At 47.3% G+C, this 13,323-nt stretch overlaps 1 protein-coding gene across 2 annotated transcripts in view; it reads right to left on the bottom strand.

Moving 5' to 3' along the window:
- Positions 1-13,323, bottom strand: part of TTC8 (tetratricopeptide repeat domain 8) — a 357,649-nt gene that overhangs the window by 285,372 nt on the left and 58,954 nt on the right. The window lies entirely within an intron of this gene.

Consider the following 13,323-nt stretch of genomic DNA (forward strand, 5'->3'; position numbering starts at 1 on the left):
AAAATTTGATTCAGTCTCTGTTCAAAAAGGAGGATAAGATCCCTCTGGGTTTACTTGACAACACACATTTACTGAGGGCTAAACCATGAACTGCTGGTTTGCTTTGGGAGTCCGGTAACCACGAAAATGGCTCAGGCCAAAATCACTTTGCTGGGATGTAGCCTCTTCTTAAACTATCCAGATTAAGTTGAAATCTGGTGTTGAGCTTAAAAATGCATGATAGATCGTGCATTTCCAGGTTTATGACCAGAAAATTGAGATGTTTTCTGGGGTCTCCTGCCTTTTTATGTGGTTAAAATATTTATGCAACTTAACGTAACATAACCTGTATTTGTAAACCACACTTTTACCCAAGGGTGTCTTGGCACTAAATAACAGATGTTTATTGTTATCCAACTCAATAGTACTCATTTCATCAACCTCAGAAGGGTGAAACCGAGTGGACCAGCGGAGATTTGAACCCGTGACCATGAGGTCGACCACAGGCCCCCTACAGTGGATGAATTAATCCACTAAGCCATCAGACACGGCAATGTTTTCTTAGAATGTTTTAGGTTTTTATACATTTTTCACAAAGAAACAGTCCAAAAGCACAGAAAAGGAGAATTAGAATAAAAATGAAGAAGGCAGGTGAGAGAACATTGCAACATCACTGGTTAAAGACAAAGGTGGGAGGCTGGTTAGAAGCCTGCCAGATAAAATCGGCAGTTGGAATCGACGAGTATACTCTAATGCAATTTTAATTATTTGCATATCGTAGTTTTCTACTCCTTGCTAAGGGTGCCATTTCTGAGAAGTAAAGTCACATGGTACACAATTCACCCTGGCAAATAAAAAACAATTGGTTTATTACTCTTGAATCCAATTTCTTCAACAGCGTAAGACATGCTTTAAAAAGTGTGGGAACCCAATCGCAACACACCAATCTGGCGGCACACGCTTTTTAAAAACCGACTGTGTTTTTCATGGTTTCCCCTTACCATAGAGAAATCTAGCAAAGATGTTAGGAAAACAAAGTACATTTGTATTTTTTTTGTTGATCTTTTGAATGGTAGGTTTCCTTTCTCATAAGTATGCTTGTAAACGTGTGTCGCAAGAAAACTCAAAAAGAAAATGTTTTACTGAAGTTTTTTTTTTAAATCACACTTATATCAAACAATGTACCAGTAGTGGAAAGGCCACATGCAAATCCCTTTGAGCTGTAAATAGCGCTGCAGGAAAGTAGAGGGGGCAGTTCAACAGTAACGACAGCGCCTCATGTCTGTTGGAGCAGAAGGAGATACCACGTTCCCTTTATTAACCCTTTACATGTACTCCTAAGCAAATGCTGAATCTGCAGGCTCTTTGTAGAAAATCACCTCTACAACAAATTCAATTTAAATTAAATATATTTAAAAAACATTGCATCCTTCAGACACATAGTGAGCTGAAATTAAGCAAAACCCGAACAAGGATGATGTGTGTGGTATTATCTTGCTGGTACACACTTTCCTTGTGTGGCTTATTAAGACAGTAGACTACCCAGATATGTGTGATGTCGCAGGAATCTGGATCGTGTGTTATCATGACTCGGTACCTTGTAGAATGTCCTGTCCTGTACGGTTCGGTGTTGAAGGTAGAGGTGTGGGGAAGGGCGCCGAGGAGAGGGGTAAAGTGTGTACAGTGTTGAGCATGACACATTGCCATTGAGTGGTCACTGGTGTCGAGATCATTATGGGAAATAAAATCTGGGGTGCAAATTCTAGTGGAGGGCAATGCCAGTGATATACTCTTGGGTAAGAATTGCTCACATTGCATAAAAAAATGCTACATTTCTTGGAGGCTTAGGAGTACGTGAAATCTTTGCAGATGGGTCAGGATAAGCAGGAAAATAGGGATGCCGGTTCACTGTCAGTTACGGGCTGCTTGCACGACCTCATGACTTAAAAGGGTAGGTAGGGGAGGAAGGTAGAACTGGAGGTCAAAGGAGCACTTTGAGTGAGAGCGATCTATGGGGGCAAGGTGGCAAATGGTGGAGGGTAGATGGTGGCTAGCACATCTTGTAGCAACAGGTGTATGTGGTGTGGAAACAGAACCTGGCAGTGGGTTACAAGTCAGAGAGAAGGAAAGCAGAGTAAGTGTGCATGAGCTGCCAAGTACAGAATTGAAGGGGACAGTAATGATGCGGTGATGTGCTGGATTGCTGTCCCGCTGAATGATGATTATGGGTTAATTAAGTCATTCGGCTGGGTGGTCCAGCGCACTATTCATGTAAACCGATCATGACCTGGTTCTGGAGCAACAGCTAATCAAGGAAGTTATCCACTCTGAAACCCCAGGTTTGATTTGCAGCATGTGCATGCTGCCTGCTAATGCTTCAAATGTCGGCTCACAAGTTAGTAATATAATTTATGGTCACAATAATGTAGTAGGGTCCTAGCACCGGTACAATATATACAGACATGAGGTGTACAATGTAGGTGTTGAAGGAGATCAGTGATAAATGTGATAAATGTGGCACAATACATTGGTAGAAGTAAAGGGGAAAAATGCCACTTATCCCTGGTAGGCACAGTAGACTAGAAAAGGTGAGATTCAGTGCACAATGTCAATAATGCACATTTTGCAGGAGTAAAGGGGAGGGACTTTTAGGTGAACGGTTAACAATCGGATTCTGAAAGCAACCGTAGAGAGGCTCGAGAACCAAAGGAAATTAACTTTGGAGCGCTGCAAGTTGGCGATGATGATGTGAGAAAACACTGGAAGAATGTTTGACATGGAGAGAGAACCCACACAGTGATGAAATACCTATAGAGCCGTGCAAAGCCTGCTGAATCCCAATGAAACATTCCAAGTCATAGCAAGGCTGATTGGGTAGTCAATGTGCAAACACAAGACTACCTACTGAAATGAGGACTGTGGGAAATCCAGGTTGGAGGGTTACAGGCCAGTCAGTGAAAAAAGGTATAGAACTTGATTGTAACTAAGGAAGGATGGCGGTTGTCTTTCGCTTCTGATGTCTTGGAGCCCCTGTACTTAGGGCGGCCAAAACTAGGAACCCATATTCCCTTTAGTACTGGACTCGAAGGCTAGTGAGGCAGAGCAGTCCAAGGCTTACTCAGGGGAGGTGCTATGGGTTAGAGTCTCAGAACTTACTACTATGCACAAATTAACAAAGATATAGACAAACTGGAAGGTGGAAATGCTTATGTGGATATTTTCTAGAGAGCCACACAACCCAAAGAGGGTGCACAATAGTGAATGGTGACATAGGTCAATTATCCATTTAAGTGTGCACTGGGACCCCTTATGCCAGAGTGCCAATGGTTTACAAACCAGCAACCCTCAAACTCTAGAAAATGACTACCCTCCCCATCATATGGTCTAAACACAAATTATGAGGGGAGAAAAATTAGAAAGTCAGGACTACTGTTTTTTTTTAGGGTGTCACTATATATTTAAACAATAGAGCATAAGCTATTCTACGATAAAACATTTTAGAGAGGAGAAAAATATTTTGGTGTTCTTGAAAATATGCACCAGTTTAACTTGTATCTTCAATGTACCATTTCTGCAACTATAACTCAAGAGTCTCCTTTCTACACTGAGCAAAGCTGCCTAGCAACCACAGAGGACCATGCACTGCATAGGTTTTGAGCAAAATCCCAATTACAGAAGTGCTTACATGTGACCAAAACCTCTTCTAGGGTCACTCTTCCTCAACCCAAGGAGACTTACGGCTAGAATTTTGATATTCTGTGTATAACTCCTGTGAGTCCCACTGACTCTCCCCCCACAAGATCCAGTAGAACATATTGTGGAGCCCTTGCTCCTCCTGGAGCACCACAACAAAAGACCAAATAAGTGCCACAAAGCACTATGAGGTGCAACTTTGCATCCTAAGGCACCCCCTTTGATGCAGAGGTGTCTTGCCTTTTCCTCTTTGTTCGCTTATTTCCTTGAACTAAAGATTTACAGCACCACAAGCTGAATATAGGTGGTGTGGACGCCTCTCCCACCAAAGGCACCCATGCACCTGCACAAAGTGCCCCATGCGTGCTGCACTGTGTTCGGTTTCCTTTCCTGCCAGCACAGCACTTACTTGCTGTTGATGGGGGCAATGGCAGTCTCAACTGTGTTCCCCTTTTGTGCGGAAAAGCAGGAAAAGAACACGGGATGCAGTTCGCAGCTGGGGTGGCCACTGGCAAAGGCCCACGTGACAAACAGCTGGGGGTCCGAGTGCTTGAGAGTTGTCACAGAGTCTCCCCTTCCTCAAAGAGGCTGCTACCGAATAAAGCATGACAACGCTTCCTCCGGACTGGTTACTTGGCGAGACCCACACCTCACAGGCTCACTTGAGGTGGTCATTAAATCCCACAAGGAATAGCCATGCGGCCACTGGTGTGCCCAGGCATTCGGGCCTCCATAGGGATGAAGACAATGTGTCACACAAGAGCTGTAAGTTTAAATGGCAATATCTCTGGAACTGATGGGCCTTTTTAACAGGGTTTGATTTGATGTGCTTTTGGCGACATTCCCTAGCTTCAAGAGTGTCCAAAATGGCCTCCGGATCTCTAAAATTTCAGCCACATTCATGGTTTTGTTTCAACTTGTAGACTGCTCCTCCACCGCTAAAGATAGCTTCAGAGACCTAACCTCTAACCCCAGCTCTTGGTATCCTCCTGGCTTGAAGTCACTCAGAAGCAGCATCCCTGCTTCCCTCAAGACAGTTTACCCCGCATGCCTACACTAATCAGGCACCAAGCCATCATGGGCACTTGCAGGGTGGCTGTGTATCCAGTAGGAGTCAGCGGGATATCTTCTATTCATATCCAGCAAAGGACCAGTCTACAACGGACTCTGGAAATGCTCTTCTTCAGGGTCCCCAGCAAGTCCACCCTCGTCCCCCAGTGGAAAGGCAAGTGGTAATGTCCCTGGAGGCAGAGTTCAACAGAGCCTATAAATACAAGTCCAAATGGGTACCACAACTCTAGACCAGGCTCCATTAGCGGACAGTCCTTCGTCCTCTGTAGTTCCTCTCTTTTCTCAAAGTCTCTGCTCCTGTGCAGGAATTAAAATGCACAGGAAGAGGGTTCTAGATATTCGGCATCTCTGCCCAATCCAGAGGTGCTACATCACCACCTGCCCTCTGACTCCCGGTCTAGAAGAGATGAAATGTCAAGCTCCTGACTCACACCTACAAAGCCATCCACGACCAAGGACCCGCCTACTTGAATTACCATCTGCACTTCCACCATACCCCCAGGGACCTCCGCTCCACACACCTCACGCAGATCCCTCGCATACGCCAAAGGCTGCTCCATCTCCCTTCTAGTCGCCAAAACCTGGAACACCCTCCACCTCTGCACCTCGCCCTAGCTGACAGACTTCAGGAAGGGGCTCAAGACCTGGCACTTCGAATGAGACCTACATCAAGCGCCGGATTCTTATTAGAAATGGCTCAAGGAAATATAAATGCCGAAGTACTTCAAGGAGCATATTGTCAATTGAATAGCTTATTTCAACTCCTATAAATCATAAGAAAAGCGAAAAGTGACGGCAAATTATTTTTGTATGTTAAGTCAATCCAAAAATTCATTTTGAGAAGTTAGTTTTCAGCAAAGATTTAACTATAATGGAGTTCTACAGTTCTAGTCAAAAAGAGCATATTTCGTTTTCTTTTCATTTCCAAATGAATTAAAACACCTGCATAGCCCCTATTCTGGGTCCCATATGTGACAGTTCTATTTGGGAGTAGATATGATGCCGGGTTAGACAACAGTGTTCCTCGTTCAGGATGCAGAGGTTTATTATGCATTTAGTCAGTATGAGTCTTCTTACCCCAGCTGTACAGCAGTAGCCCTTATTTTAAAAGATGGGCACTGGAGTTACAGTTCAAGTCCATTTTGACAAAAGCTGAAAGCAGGTAAGATTCCACTGCATGGGGTATCAAAATGCAAAGATTCAAAAACCATGCAGTCTAGTTATTATGACTGTACTACACGGATTAAAATGGGTAAATTAAACAGCACATTTTGGAGCAGGAAGTGCCGAAAGGAGGGCATGTTTTTCCACACCATATGGAGCTGCTCGGTGCTCCAGCAATACTGGAGGTGGGTGCTCGGCTGTCTTAATGGTGTTTGTAGGGTTGATTTGGGACTATCATCCAAATAGTGCCTCCTAAATGTATGAGCAGAGACAGACTTAACCCGTATGGACCGACTTTGGCTCACACTGGGATTAATGGTGGTCAAGCGGAACATAGCATGTATGTGAAGGTCTAACTTAAGCCAGAGTTTGAGGGGCTGGAAGAAAGGCATGGATTGGTGTATGCAGCATGAGAGGGTGGTAACGTGGGAAGAGGCTGTCCATCGAAATGGACTAATTTATGGGGAAAGTGGAATGCATATCGATGGGAATTATGTAAGCCTATTGTGGAAGCAACTTAAGGAATTATGTAATGAGAAGGACCTTACTTCAGCCTCGGCATTGTGTGTTTTTGATAATGCTATTGATTGTTGCCAGATTTCTACAATGTCGGACATTTATTAATGTGTGCCTGTGTCTTCAAATTGCGATCTGAAATGTCAAATGTCACCGCATGATTCTCTGTTTTATTTTTAAATAAAAAGATATGTTTTATTTTTTTTTTAACCCAGGCGGACCATAATAAAAATATTTTGGAAGGATGTATAAAGGTCAAGAACCTACTTTCTAACGAGGATTATTGAAAAAGTAAATATTGAGAAAGTACATTAAACAGAGAGCGAAGCACCACTTTTCCCACACCTAAGCCACAGTACACTGTACACATTTTGAGAAAGTTTCTCATGGTTACAGAGATCCGGGCATCAGTCTGGCTGCCTGCAAATTCAAGAGTCCTTCATAAAGGTGATGTGTTACTGTTTATTTTCTGTGAAGTCGAGATAGGAAAAGTATTAAAAGTGAGAACGGGGCGCTAGGTGGCACACGAGCGGAATGGCCGCACTTGAGTGAGCTCATCCGTAAATAATCCTACACAATGGGGCCAAACTGAAGCGAAACTGGTACGCATCTGCTGCTGAGCTCCGCGGGTTTCCTCAGACAGAATATGAAGTGTGGGGGCCGCTCCGAGCCTACTCCCCTAACAGCCTATAGCAGCGACCGTACAGGGGCTAGCAGAGGGACGCGCGTCATCTGCGGCGCTGGCAGGTATGCGGGCGCCGCGGCTTCACACGTGGTGTCTAGGCCCACATCAAAGTGCCTCAGTGAAACCGCCGAAGCAGTGAGTACAGCTGGGAGTGTAAGTGGCCGGATATTAGGCTGTGTGAGGGAGCGCGGAGGTCTCCCAGCAGGAGTGCGAGGCGGCCGGTCGGACTGACGGCAGGTGTGTTTGCAAGTCCGGGAGGGGGCGCGCCGTGCGGGTGGCGGGTCGACCATTAGCGACGGCGCCATTATCCTACAGTTAAGAGCTGGGACTGTTGGCGGCCACATTAAAAAAAAACAAAAAGTAAAGAAAAGCGTCCGCACTGTAGCGGGAAGTTCCCATGAATTAATGCAGAGTTTGCGCCTCATTGGAAGCGCTGTGGAGGAAGCGATATTGCTGTGCTGGACGGAGCACGGTGCGCACAATAGTGATACAGGCAGGTGCCATTGCCTTCATTATTGTTCCCGACCAACGTGTTGACAATCACCGGATTGCCGGGTTAGCACCCAGGGATAAGCGGAGTGTACAGCGGGCGCGCCGCGTGGGGGGCGGATCAGCCCTTAGCGGCGGAACCATCTTCCTGCATTAAGTGCCGGGTCTGTCGGCTGCCACACAAAACGCCCGCATTGCAGCGGGAGTTCATTCTGCTTGAGTACTGGCCCTCAATACATGCTGGGAGCGTAATGGAGGGAGCGATGTTTCTACAATAGATGGAGCGCGTTGTGAATCCCTAGCGCACGTACGGGTGCCACTGTCTTCTCCAGTATTGATATCCAGTGTGCTGAGGGACACTGGGCTACCGGACTAGTAAACAGGGACAGGCAGATTGTAAGGTGGGTGCGCCGCGCGGGTCGGCCATCAGTGGCGGCACCACCGGTCTGCCCCTAGGTGTCGGGCTGGCAGGCTGCCCCAATAATTACCATATGGTGACAACACTTACCTGGCGGTGTTCAAGCGGATAGCCCTCACTACATCCTGCAGGTGTTACAGTGGAGGCGGCGCTGCAGTGCTGATCAAAAATAGACACTGATCATTTTGCAGGTTATGGTCAACGTACTCCCAAGCACCACAGTGGAGGGAGCTGCGAGGTGGTGCTGCTAGACCCTACGCCTGGGGACTCGTGGGGTGGCTGAGGACGGCGGTGCGTATTGCTTAGGGTGGGGAAAATATCCACTGCACCGATCTCCCTGCTGCAGAAGTCGGGTGGCTTGAGGCCCTTTCCCCCCACGGTATTCTGGGGATTGACTAATTGCCAAGCCCCTCTCCTCTGGCGTCACATCGCACTGTGGGCCAATACACACAATGGGGAAGTCAGACACCAAACAACCTCGCCTCCAATTTGAAACTAAGAAGACCACGCGTTCCCAGCAGCTTGATATGGATGTTGGCGCTGAATCCACGCTATCCGAGGCCCCTGCACCGGCGGGTGAAGACGTGAGGTCGCTCATGCTCGAGGTCCGACAAGGGCTAGCTACGCTGGCAGACAAAATAGACGCCATGAACTCTCGCATGGACAACATTGTGCACAAAATTGAAAAACACGATGAGCGTATCACCGAAACCGAGCGCCGCATCTCTGATACGGAGGACACCACTGCACAACTCCAAAGCACAGTGACCCAAATGGACAAACTATTCAAAATAATAGCCGCCAAGAACGAAGATATAGAAGCGAGAAGCCGCAGGAATAATATACGTGTCCTAGGGATACCCGAAAGTACCAACACTGGAAGAATGGAGACCTACATAGAGAAGCTGCTGTTGGAGGTTTTGGGGGTGGAGACACTCTTCCCGCACTTCGTAGTTGAGCGAGCACACAGGGCACTGGGCCCCCGCCCTCCTCTGGGTAGAGCACCGTGCCCCATTATAGCTCGTCTTTTCAATTACAGGGACCGGGATGCTGGTCTCCGGGCTGCTCGCGAGAAGAAACAACTACACTACTAAGGGAGTACCGTTTACCATCTATCCTGACTTCATCAGCCACTGTACAGGAAGACAGGTGGCGCTTTCTCCCCGTGAAGCAAAAGCTACGACAAGCACAGATAGAATATGCCTTACTCTACCCGGCACACCTGTGGATTACCTACCAAAGCAAGCAAATGATCTTCACCAAACCTCAGCAAGCTGAAGATTTCCTGAAACGCCTCAAAAAACAACCTGCGAAACCGCCCAGTCCAGCAAGACCTGATGAAGATGATTGAACACATTGAAAGAGATGAGCACATGTACAATATCCTTTTTACGGTGGCATTGGGCATCTCAAATGTGTGTGGGAGGGGGTTGGAGTTCTACACTGAGTCACCCTGCTGCAGCGGATGGGCAACAAGATGCTGGACATATCTAGAAGTATAGCGCGTGCCCATAAGGTATTGTACGCCGGACACCCTCTGACCCTGGTAGAGGTGGACAATCCCAACTAGTTGCCTCAGGGTAGGAGGGGACTGGTTGAGCCACCTAGGCGTGAACCCCACACAGGAGAACCCCTGACGTATTACGCAAAATGCTTTGTTTGTTGGAATGTTCATGTAACGATGAAACACATGTTGTGTTGGAAATGAGGGAGGTGGGAGGGTTGGGATTCTATGGCATGATTAGGATGCCACAGTGGGAGGGGGTGGGGGGGGGGGGAAGTTGGTCGTTTAACTGAGGTTTATTGCTCCACTCAGAAACACAGGCAGGCATATCAGAGCAGACACATACTTCATATAACACACATGCGTCGAAGGACCGCAGGCCACATACCTCATAAGTACATCAGGTGATACTCCACATACGCCACATTTGGGGATTCTATCGTGGAACGTTAGGGGGCTGGGGGACTCATGCAAGCGCAGACAGAGACTCGCATATCAAGATTGACACCATATACAAGTGGCTATGCTGCAGGAAACTCACATGAGTCCCCAGATAAACCCTACTTTTGCCAGAAAATGGGCGGATCATAGGGCTTTTGCATTTTATTCCACATACACGAGAGGCGCACACACACAGACCCACAGGGTAGATACGTTTTAATGTGGGGACGATTGGGTGCGGAGGCGGTCACACTGGTATGCTGCTACGGCACCAATGTAGACACACCTGAGTTTTTCACTACCCTAAGGTGGAAGATTCTGGAAGTGGGATCTACACAGCTTATTTGGGGGAGGGGATTTCAATGTGACAATCAACCCTGCCATGGACAGGTCAAACACAGCTCCACACCATTATACTAAAGCACAAGCTACACTGCTGGAGATTATGCAGGAGGGGAATTTAGTGGAGGCATGGCGCCATCATCACCCGGCGACATGGGAGGGAACACACAGTCATACTTACACGACTACTTGGGCGCGCATAGACTACTGCTTGCTCTCGAAAGAGTTAGGTCCCACAATATCTGCAGTTACGCACCTGGCGAAAACGTTCTCAGATCACTCACCAGTTAAGCTCGTGATCCTACCGCCGGGCTATAACACACCCAGACGCCACTGGAGATTGCAACCTACAGCCCTATTAGATGCAGTCTTTCACGCAGAATTAAGCGAGGAAATTCGTGCCTTCTTTCAAATAAACAGGGGATCAGTCGACTCAATAGAGATCTTGTGGGAAGCCTTTAAGGTCACTATCAGGGGGTTTTGTATTTCAAAAAGCTTTGGGGTCCTTAAAGACCGACAAAGAATGCTATGTCAATTGGAACAAGAACTTACGGCGCTAGAAACTGGGATGGCTGAAGGGGGAGGAGCACAACTTAAACTTGATTTTCGGGAGAAATTGGCCATTTATACAGAGACTGCAACGCGGGAATCCAACTTCAGGGGGAAATATTGGAAAGCCAGAAAGTACGTGGAGGGCGAACGACCCGGGAAAAGCCTTAGCAGACATGATCAGGAGACCCAGGGGGTCCCAGCACGTCTTGGAAATTAAAGGGCCTAATGGGGAGACGCACAGAGATACAGCCAGCATACTGACATTCTTTACAACACATTACTCCACGCTCTACACTACCCAACGTCGCGACCAACTGGGCCTTGACAGTTTTCTGGGTGATGTGGCGCTGGGCTGGCTTGAGGATCATCAGAGGTAATTTCTCAGTGCCCCGTTCGAACTTGGCGAAATCCGGGAGGCCATAATGCAACAAAATCTAGTAAAGGGTCTAGACGGCCTTCCTACCGAATTTTACAAAACCTACATAGACATTATGGCCCCAGTGCTGAAAGAAGTTTATGAAGAATCCATGGTATGTGGCATCCTTCCTCCTTCCATAAGGGAAGCACTGATAACATCCCTCCTCAAGCCTGGCAAAGACCCTAATTCGTGTGACTCATACAGGCCATGATCTTTGTTGAATTGTGACGTGAAAATTCTAGCTAAAATTATAGCCAATAGTCTAATACAACTGATAGACAAACTGGTATTGACTGATCAATGAGGATTTGTGCCTGGCCGCGCCACCACGCACAATCTTCGCACCCTTTTTTCCATTCTGCAGAATGTCGCGCCGTAGCTTCCTTTGGCGGCAGTTTTTTTTTATGCCACAAAGGCATTTGATTCAATAGAATGGGACTACCTCATTGGTATACTGCACCGTATGGTATTCCCAGCAATATTTGTGTCCTGGATCCAATTGCTATACCAGTGCCCCACAGCCTGAGTGCTCATAAACGGCCACACTTTCACGGCGATCCCTATTTCAAGAGGCACTAGACAGGGATGCCCACTATCGCCCTTGTTGTTCGCCCTCGCGATCGAGCCACTAGCAAGTCGACTGCGGCAGCATCACCGGGAGCGTGCGCTACGCTGCCAGCTACGACACATACTAATATCCCTATATGCTGACGATATGACACTATATGTCAGAGATGCGCAGACAAACCTCAATCCATTGCTACGAGAATGTATAGATTTCGGGTACCTTTCTGGAGTCCACATCAATTGGGCTATGTCGCAAGTATTGCCCCTTACACCAGTGGTGGTGAGATTCGCACTGGATTACCCTTTGGAATGGTGCGACACGGACTTGCGATATCTGGGGATCCAAATTGGGTGCAATAGGGACGAGATACTTCGCCTCAATTATGGCACGGCAATGGAGCGCCTGGAACGGAAATGTCACGCGGTGGATAACACTGCCGCTGTTGATGGCTGGAAGGACATCTCTGATAAAAATGGTAATACTCCCGCAATTTTAATATTTTTTCATGAATATCCCATACCATCCTGGACGCTATTTTTTCTTCGAACAGAGTTACTAAGGTTATTTTGGGGGGTAAACAACCTAGGTTACAGTGGACCGTACTAACGAGACCTTATGAGCAGGGTGGGTTTGATATACCAGACTTTGAATTGTACTTTGAATGTGCACAGGCGCATTACGCTTACTTTTGGATCCATCCCCCCCGGTACATGCCCCAAATAGCGGCAGAACACTGGCTGGCGGATCCTCTCCCATTAGATGGGATGCTTCACATACCAGCCCCTGCCAGGAATGTGCCATTTACAACTATCACCAGTATGGTTGCCGCATGGCATAAAATTGGTAAGCGACTTACCGCCGCGTTCATTTATTCACTGTTACTACCTCTCTCCTACCACCCTCAGATGCCGTTACTCCAGGAAATAGGGTTCCGTAAATTATGTGCCCGAGTGCACATTACACATGGGGAGATCTTTTCCTTAATGGGAAATTTCGCTCTTCTGACCAATTCTTCCAACAGGCGACCCACACCCCGTTAGATAACTTCTTATATACACGCCTGCGACAGGGAATGTGAGCCATAGACCCCGTATTTCCACAGGAGCCTGCGTTGGTGGAGCCGCTGCATCGCATGCTGCGCGCTGAGAGCCCAGGACATTTGGTATCCACACTGTCATAATATACGTCTCCAGCAACCAGGGCCTACACACACGGCATTAGCGCACTGGAACACAGGTCTAGGCATTGACATAACACCCGAGCAATGGAAATACTGCTGTCTACAAATTGCGCACATTTCCGCTAGCTGCCGATTACGCATTATTCATTATAAGTATATCCAGCGCATATACTACACTCCTGTCAAACTATACCGCTTCAAATTGAGAGACACAGATAATTGTGACGGGTACGGTGGCCGAGGGGCTGGTTTTCTGCACCTGGCATGGGACTGCCCGCAGGTGTTAGAGTATTGGGTGAAGGT

This window comes from Triturus cristatus, chromosome 9 (assembly GCF_964204655.1).
Source record: "Triturus cristatus chromosome 9, aTriCri1.1, whole genome shotgun sequence".
Lineage (NCBI taxonomy): Eukaryota > Metazoa > Chordata > Amphibia > Caudata > Salamandridae > Triturus > Triturus cristatus.